Here is an 8,997-nt window from a genome sequence, read left to right on the forward strand (position 1 = left end):
AACGTAGCGAGAGGTCGTCCCCCCCCCCCCCCCCGCGGGAAACAAACTACCTGGGATGATAGCACTGCTTCTGCTGATCGCACACCCAGGCGCAGACTACAGTGTGCGTTACTCCCCTGTGTGCGATCCGTGTGCGTTACTCCCCTGGAGAGCCATAAAATAGTCCCACGTAACTGGTTATGTCAGAGCTTTTATACAGGGCACACTGCCAGTGGAACACTCGCCCTCTCTTTCTCTCCCTCATTTCGGTCCCCATTTCTCTCTCGATTTCCCCCTATTTCTTTGTCTTTCTCTCTTGGTCACAACATATACACACGCACACACAGTGGTTTACAGGAGGTTGGGAGTCACGCTGGTCATGTTAACATGCCTCCCTCTGATCTAGATCCTAACACACGGAAGAGAGCCATCTGGAGAACGTTACTGACACACACACACTCTGCTGGCTGGCACTGACGACCTTATCCACGGATGGTACTTTCACAAGTTTGTGACACTTCTTCATTTTGCTCCTTCACTTCCTTCCTCGTGGCCATATCATCTCTCCCTTTGTCTCTCTCTTTCCCGGAGTCTCTCAGAAACACCAACGGCTTTGTACTAGAAGACTGATTGACTGCAAACAACACAAACAGACATCAGGCCAGACTGTACTGGTTTATGCCCTGTGAGCAGGCTGGATGTCAGAGACGGATGTTACCTCAGTGTATGTGAATGTCAAGGCAGAATGATTTACCTGATGTAGCCATTCATGCAGCTCTGCTTCCAGGCAACATTTCGCAAGGTCCAATGTAGGATTCAGTCAGTGTGTGAGTGACCTAGTGGGTATTACAATTGAAAACTGAATTGACCCTCAACCCTGTTATAATGGCTTCAGGTGACTTGAACAAGCAGTAGAGGTGTGAGCTGTTCAGTTTTGACCAAATGATACATCTTACCTCCCCCAGCAGCTGGCAGAATCACCCTTTGTAGGGAAAAGCGACTGGTGAACTCAAAGGCCAGGTGACCTGAGAATTCTTCAGACCCCTCAGTTTCAATTGTGTGTTTCTTTGTTGTTAGAATACAAGCGACAGTTTAAAGCTCCTATCCATTGTTTTTTTTTTTCTATCTCTCTCTCTCTCGCTCTCTCTTATATATTGTCCCCATCATCAAACAAACTATTGGTTCACAGTCAAGACGGAGTCCTGGAGTGCACTCTCAATATGTACCACACTGTTGAATTTCATTAGGCCTGGAGCCAAGCCAGAGGTCCCTGCCAGCTCAAATCTCTGATGTTGATTTCGCAACTCACCCAAATGTTTTATCCAGGGGGTGATGGGGAGGGGGTGAGGAGTTTGGGGGTGGGGGGGGGCTCATAACAAAAGCACAGAGGGTCCATTCACTGAGGAAGAGGCCATGTCAGGTCTCCTGGTTCCAATTTCAGAGACGCTGCAGTACCCCCAGATGTCTCCCCAAAGCCATCGTCTTTCCCTCCATCTCTTTCTGTCCCTCCATCCATCCATCTCTCTGATATTTCTTTATCGTGGTGAAAACGTACCACATGCTTTTTTTAGTCTAGAAACGAGGCCCGTCTCAAACTCCACCTCTTCAGTTTATAGACTCTGGTTTAACTAGTTTCCCCGAGAGGAAGAGAGAGAGAGAGAGAAGACTGGCGAGCTTATGATGGAGATGATCATCTGCCAGGTAGGCCAAACTTCACAGCTTAGTCACCTTGAGTTAGAGTTGATTTTTACAGGGACAGTGCACATTAATCAACGTTTCAGTGAAAGTGCCATTTTAGCAAGCCGGCTCATTTTCAACCGCAGGCCCTGGGCAGGTAATTAAAAACAATTACAATAACAAAACAGTCAAACAGTGAGCACATGCAGAGCAACAGAGCAAGCAGAATGTAGCACGCAGGCAGAGCAACATAGAGCAAGCAGAATGTAGCACACAGGCAGAGCAACATAGAGCAAGCAGAATGTAGCACGCAGGCAGAGCAACATAGAGCAAGCAGAATGTAGCACGCAGGCAGAGCAACATAGAGCAAGTAGAATGTAGCACGCAGGCAGAGCAACATAGAGCAAGCAGAATGTAGCACGCAGGCAGAGCAACATAGAGCAAGCAGAATGTAGCACGCAGGCAGAGAAACATAGAGCAAGCAGAATGTAGCACGCAGGCAGAGCAACAGAGCAAGCAGAATGTAGCACGCAGGCAGAGCAACATAGAGCAAGCAGAATGTAGCACGCAGGCAGAGCAACAGAGCAAGCAGAATGTAGCACGCAGGCAGAGCAACAGAGCAAGCAGAATGTAGCACGCAGGCAGAGCAACATAGAGCAAGCAGAATGTAGCACGCAGGCAGAGCAACAGAGCAAGCAGAATGTAGCACGCAGGCAGAGCAACATAGAGCAAGCAGAATGTAGCACGCAGGCAGAGCAACATAGAGCAAGCAGAATGTAGCACGCAGGCAGAGCAACAGAGCAAGCAGAATGTAGCACGCAGGCAGAGCAACAGAGCAAGCAGAATGTAGCACGCAGGCAGAGCAACATAGAGCAAGCAGAATGTAGCACGCAGGCAGAGCAACATAGAGCAAGCAGAATGTAGCACGCAGGCAGAGCAACAGAGCAAGCAGAATGTAGCACGCAGGCAGAGCAACAGAGCAAGCAGAATGTAGCACGCAGGCAGAGCAACATAGAGCAAGCAGAATGTAGCACGCAGGCAGAGCAACAGAGCAAGCAGAATGTAGCACGCAGGCAGAGCAACAGAGCAAGCAGAATGTAGCACGCAGGCAGAGCAACATAGAGCAAGCAGAATGTAGCACGCAGGCAGAGCAACATAGAGCAAGCAGAATGTAGCACGCAGGCAGAGCAACATAGAGCAAGCAGAATGTAGCACGCAGGCAGAGCAACATAGAGCAAGCAGAATGTAGCACGCAGGCAGAGCAACATAGAGCAAGCAGAATGTAGCACGCAGGCAGAGCAACATAGAGCAAGCAGAATGTAGCACGCAGGCAGAGCAACAGAGCAAGCAGAATGTAGCACGCAGGCAGAGCAACATAGAGCAAGCAGAATGTAGCACGCAGGCAGAGCAACATAGAGCAAGCAGAATGTAGCACGCAGGCAGAGCAACATAGAGCAAGCAGAATGTAGCACGCAGGCAGAGCAACATAGAGCAAGCAGAATGTAGCACGCAGGCAGAGCAACATAGAGCAAGCAGAATGTAGCACGCAGGCAGAGCAACATAGAGCAGGCAGAATGTAGCACGCAGGCAGAGCAACAAAGAGCAAGCAGAATGTAGCACGCAGGCAGAGCAACATAGAGCAAGCAGAATGTAGCACGCAGGCAGAGCAACATAGAGCAAGCAGAATGTAGCACGCAGGCAGAGCAACATAGAGCAAGCAGAATGTAGCACGCAGGCAGAGCAACATAGAGCAAGCAGAATGTAGCACGCAGGCAGAGCAACATAGAGCAAGCAGAATGTAGCACGCAGGCAGAGCAACATAGAGCAAGCAGAATGTAGCACGCAGGCAGAGCAACATAGAGCAAGCAGAATGTAGCACGCAGGCAGAGCAACAGAGCAAGCAGAATGTAGCACGCAGGCAGAGCAACAGAGCAAGCAGAATGTAGCACGCAGGCAGAGCAACAGAGCAAGCAGAATGTAGCACGCAGGCAGAGCAACATAGAGCAAGCAGAATGTAGCACGCAGGCAGAGCAACAGAGCAAGCAGAATGTAGCACGCAGGCAGAGCAACATAGAGCAAGCAGAATGTAGCATGCAGGCAGAGCAACATAACACAAAAAGTAACAAAACAAAATATATAAAAGCAAGTGTTTCCACACCTCACAAGCTACAGACATGGAAAGCGGCAACACAAATCAAATCGCATTTGTCACATGCGCCGAATACAACAGTTGTAGACCTTACCGCAAAATGCTTACTTACAAGCCCCTAACCAACAATGCAGTTCAAGAAATAGAATTATGAAAATATTTACTAAATAAACTAAAGTAAAATAAAAATTTAATCAATGAACAAAAAAAATAAGAAAATGTACATAACAATAATGAGGCTATATACAGGGGGTACCGTTACCAAGTCAATGTGCGGGGGTACAGGGTAGTCGAGATCATTTGTAAAGTGACTATGAATAGATAATAAACAGCGAGTAGCAGCAGTGTCAATGTAAATGGTCTGGGTGGCCATTTGATTAGTTGTTCAGCAGGCTTGGGGTTAGAAGCCGTTAAAGGAGCCTTTTGGTCCTGACTTGGCTCTCCAGTACCGCTTGTCGTGCGGAAGCAGAGAGAACAGTCTATGACTTGGGTGATGAGCCCTTTACAATTTTTTGGGCCTTCCTCTGACACTGCCTAGTATATTGGTCCTGGTTGTCAGGAAGCTTGGCCCCAGTGATGCACTGGGGCATACACAGCTAGGGATCATGTTCACAAGTCTGATTGGCCTTTAGCCATGTCTTTATGTGTTTTGTAAAGGTGTGATAGATAGTGCAGTTGTGTGTGTCTGATGGCAGTGTGTTCCAAACATGGGAAGCTCTCACAGAGAAAGCAGATTGACTAAAGGTGCTTTTCCTTAAGGGAACTATACAGTTACCTCTCATGGCAGACCTTGTGAATCTGCTGTCATGGTTTGGGTTTTCTGTTTAAACCAAAGTACTAAGTGGAGAGGGAGCCAGGCCATTTAGGATCTTGAATACAAGACGCGTCAGTGTATTGCACAAGATTTTCCCAACTCATGAGCTTCCTATCAAGCACTTTGAGAGCCTGTTTGTAGACAAACTGAATGGGTTTTAATGTTGTACATCAATCTTGGGCCCAACTAGTCAAGCAGTATGTTAAGTGGGGGAGTATCATAGATTTGAAGTACAGTTTTGCTACCTCCGTAGTCAAAACAATTTCGTATGAATCGGAAATTAGCTCGGTTGAATTTGGTTATTTGAGTTACCTTTTTCATCCGCTTTATAAAAGAGAGGTTGGAACTAAGTACGATGCCAAGGTACATAAAATGGGATACCACCTGAAGCTTCTCACCTGATACAAAGAAATCTGTCTCAGTAGCATCAGTTGCACTCTTTGTGAAGAACATGCAGGCTGCCTCAACTCAACTCTTATCCTATGAGGGTTGGAGCCTGCTGGTTTTCGTTTCTACCTGATAATTAATTATACCCACCTGGTGTCCCAGGTCTAAATCAGCCCCCTGATTAGAGGGGAACAATTTTTTTTAAATGCAGTGGAACTGGCTTCGAGGCCCAGAGTTGAGTTTGAGTGGTATACACCATCCAACGAAATGCTTACTTGCAGGTTCCTTCTCGACAATGCAACAACAATAAGAAAATAATGTTAAGAATACGACTATAAAGTAAATGGCTCAATAGAATAGAATAAAATTTGAAGCATTAGTATAATGTAGGACGGCACAGTTGTGATGTGTGTGTGTCTCTGAGCCCGACTGTACGGGTGTGAAGAGCTCGTGGCTGTGGTGTGTGGGGTCTTGGATGATGATACGGGCCTTCTTCAGGCACCGTTTCTAGCAGATGTCCTGGTTGGGTGAGAGCACAGTCCCAGTGATGTACTAGGCCACCTTCACCACCCGCTGGAGGGCCTTGGGTTCGTGGACAGAGCAATTCATGTACCAGGCCATGATGCAACCGGTCAGGACGTTCTCGATGGTGCAGCAGTAGTATTTGGAGAGGACCCGGGGTGGCATGCCACATTTTTTCAGACGCCTTAGGAAGTAGAGACACTGTTGTGCCCTCTTGACAGAGTGGTGGTGTTGTTGGTCCACGTCGAGTCCTCGGTGATGTGGATGCTGAGGAACTTAAAACTGCCAACTTGCTCTAAAGCAGTCTTGTTGATGTGGATAGGGGCATGTTCCCTCCTCTGCTTCCTGAAGTCAACAATCAACTCCTTTATTTTACTGACGTTGAGGGAGAGGTTGTTGTCCTGTCAGCACAATGCCAGATAACCTACCTCATTCCTATAGGCTGACTTGTTATTGTTGTTTATCAGGCCTACAACTGTGGTGTCGTCAGCAATCTTGACGATGGAGAGGTTGGTGTCATGTAAAGCTGCGCAGTCGTGGGTGAATAGGGGAGTACAGCAGAGGGCTGAGTACACACCCCTGGGGGGTCCCTGTTTTAAAGGTCAGTGTACAGAAGGTGTTGTTGCCAATACTCACAGCATGTAGTCTGCCCGTCAGGAAGTTCAGGATCCAGTTGCATAGGGAGGTGTCCAGACCCAGGGCTCTGACCTTGGTGTCAAGCTTAGAGGGAAGAATAATGTTGAATGCTGAACTGTAGTCAATTAACAGCATTCTCACATAATGTTCCTCTTGTCCAGATGTGTTACGGCCATCTGAATAGTGATGGAAATGGCATCTTCCATGGATCTGTGGAGCAGTAGACCAATTGGAGTGGGTCCAGTGTGCCTGGGCAATTGTCATTAGGGCATGCCACCTTATTGTTCTAGGGCACTGTGAGGATGTTGGTCTCCTTAAAGCAGAGAGAGACTTCAGCTTGGGACAGGGACATGTTGAAGATGTCAGAGACGTTGCCCATCAGCTGGTCAGCACACACTCTGAGGACGCGGCCAGGGATGCCATCTAGGCCAGCAGGTTTGTGAGTATTCACTCTTTGAGAGTTTTCCTCACGTCAGCCTAGGAAAGCGAAAGCACCTGGTCGTTCGGAACAGACAGTCTCCCTGGATGGCTCGATATTGTCTGCCTCGAAGAAAGCATAGAATGTTAGGCTCGTCTGGGAGGGAGGCTTCGGTGGGCACCACACAGCTGGATTTGCCTTTGTAGTCCGTGCTAGTCTGTGGTCCTTGCTGCGTTTCTGAGTTGTCGAACCGGCTTGCCTTGTACGTGTCACACGCCGCCGAGTCATCGGAGTTCGTTCTGCGGACATTGAATGATGCAGTATGGGCTCTCAGCATGGTACGGCTATCTCTGTTCATCCAGGATTTTTGGTTGGGGTATGTCCGGATTGTTATTGCGGGTACATCATCCTCAGCACAATGAAGCGAGACTAAGTCAGTAGCACATATGGAACGATCCAAGCAGAAGTTCTCCTTCAAATGTTGATATTTTGTTGCGTTGACAACCAAACACAATTCAGTTGGTCTACAAATTAATTATTTATATATTGCATTCACGTCTCAATCTCGTTAAAGTTAAAGAATAGGCCTAAATCCAATGTAATCAAACTTTAAATACATTTATTTCATTTAGACATATTCTTTAACTTTGATTCTTGGTTGAGATTTAGACGTGAATCCAACATACAGTATTAATGATTAACGTGAAGATACAATTTTAAATCAACCAAAGCTAGAAACCCTATGCCAATATGTGGTGTCTATTTTTAGTTTAATCCTGGTTGAACAATAGCCATTGATTACTTTGCAACTGCTATATAGCCCTAAATAGTATCATTGATGATATGACTTAAGTATGGTTACATTTCATTTGCTGTAGTAGATCTATCCTTTGGAATGACTTGGATTGCAACAGTGAATATACAGTATTTGGTTACTAAGAGTTCTCTCAATTATCATTCTCACGATAGCACATTGGTAGTAGTCAGTGACAAATATAAAAGCCAAGCAGGGCTTGGTTAAAACCCTGGATGGGACACCAAATCAAAAGTTGTCAACTGTCCAGTAGGTGCTGCCCAGCCATTTGTTTTAATGATAGTGGATGTAAGGTTGAAGTTTTAACGTTGTTTTCAAGTTACAAATGCAACATATTTTATACAAGGTTTGTCTATGTGGAAAATGGGTTATACTTATGACATAATCACGTGGACAATAATCCCCACGGAAAATGAAAAAGCCGTCTGGTGAAACACTAGAGTTGAGTGCAACGTCCGTGAACCATGTCTCTGTAAAAGCCAAAAGAGACAGCATTCCCGAGGTTCCTCTGCGATAAAAGCCTTACTCCGAGTTCAAAGTTTATTTTCCAGGGATTGGACATGGATACTAGGAAGAGAAGGCTGTGTGGCCCTGTCTTTTCCGCCTTTTTTGGAGTCCCCCTTTGGTTCCGGTTCTTCGTAGCCGGCGTTGCCTTTGGTTATTTTGGTCAGCAGCAATAGGTACACCTGCTGTGCGGGGAACAAAGGTGTAGATGTAGTATTCTAGATCTGGGAGGCTGAGAGATACAGTAGCTTCCGATTTCATGATCGATACTCGTTTTACATTTGTCATTTAGCAGACGCTCTTATCCAGAGCAACTTATTTGTCATGCGTAGGAAATTATTGCGCCAACATTCTTTGCAAACAAAGTAACAATTAACGCAAAATTAGCCATGAAAAAGCCAAGTCGAGCAGGAACAGGCAAGATGCGCACCCTCCTCAGCACTGCCATCCTCTACTGCGGGTGTGTGTGTTAGCCAGCAGAGGCCACTGGGATAGAGAAGGCATCTGGGGCTCCGTCCCAGGCCTGTCTCTGTGTTAAAGCAGGTTTAATAAGGACGTGGACACAGCTGCTTAGAGAAACGAACTGGGCAGATAAAACACAGTTACTGGCTTCTCCTGAAGGAAGGTTTTTATGAAGTCCCATAGAGTCTCTGTGAAACCTTTTAGTTGCAGAGTCTGCAAGAGACTAGAGGGGGGGGATAGCCAGAGGTGCTAGGTCAGCTTCATTACTCCCAGCTGCCTAAAACCCTGCCTGGCCTGGCTCCCTCGGCATTACCCTCCCTTTTAGGTCACATATTAATAAACACAGGCAAACACACAACAGACCCTGGAAAGAGATACTGTCAGACCCTATATAGTTTCTATCTGGGTTACAGAGTTTACGCAAGATTCCACACTCCATGGCTGTGTCACCAAGGGCACTGTCAGATGGAACAGAGTAAATAGGCATTTTAACACAGATTCAGCTTTTGGTAACCTGTGGAATAGACACCGGCTGGAATGCGGTTTTAACCAATCAGCATTCACGACAAGACCCACCCGTTGTATAATTTTGACTAGTCCTATGGGCCTGGTCAAAAGTAGTGCACTACATAGGG

This window comes from Oncorhynchus clarkii, chromosome 29 (genome assembly GCF_045791955.1).
Source record: "Oncorhynchus clarkii lewisi isolate Uvic-CL-2024 chromosome 29, UVic_Ocla_1.0, whole genome shotgun sequence".
NCBI classification, from domain to species: Eukaryota; Metazoa; Chordata; class Actinopteri; order Salmoniformes; family Salmonidae; genus Oncorhynchus; species Oncorhynchus clarkii.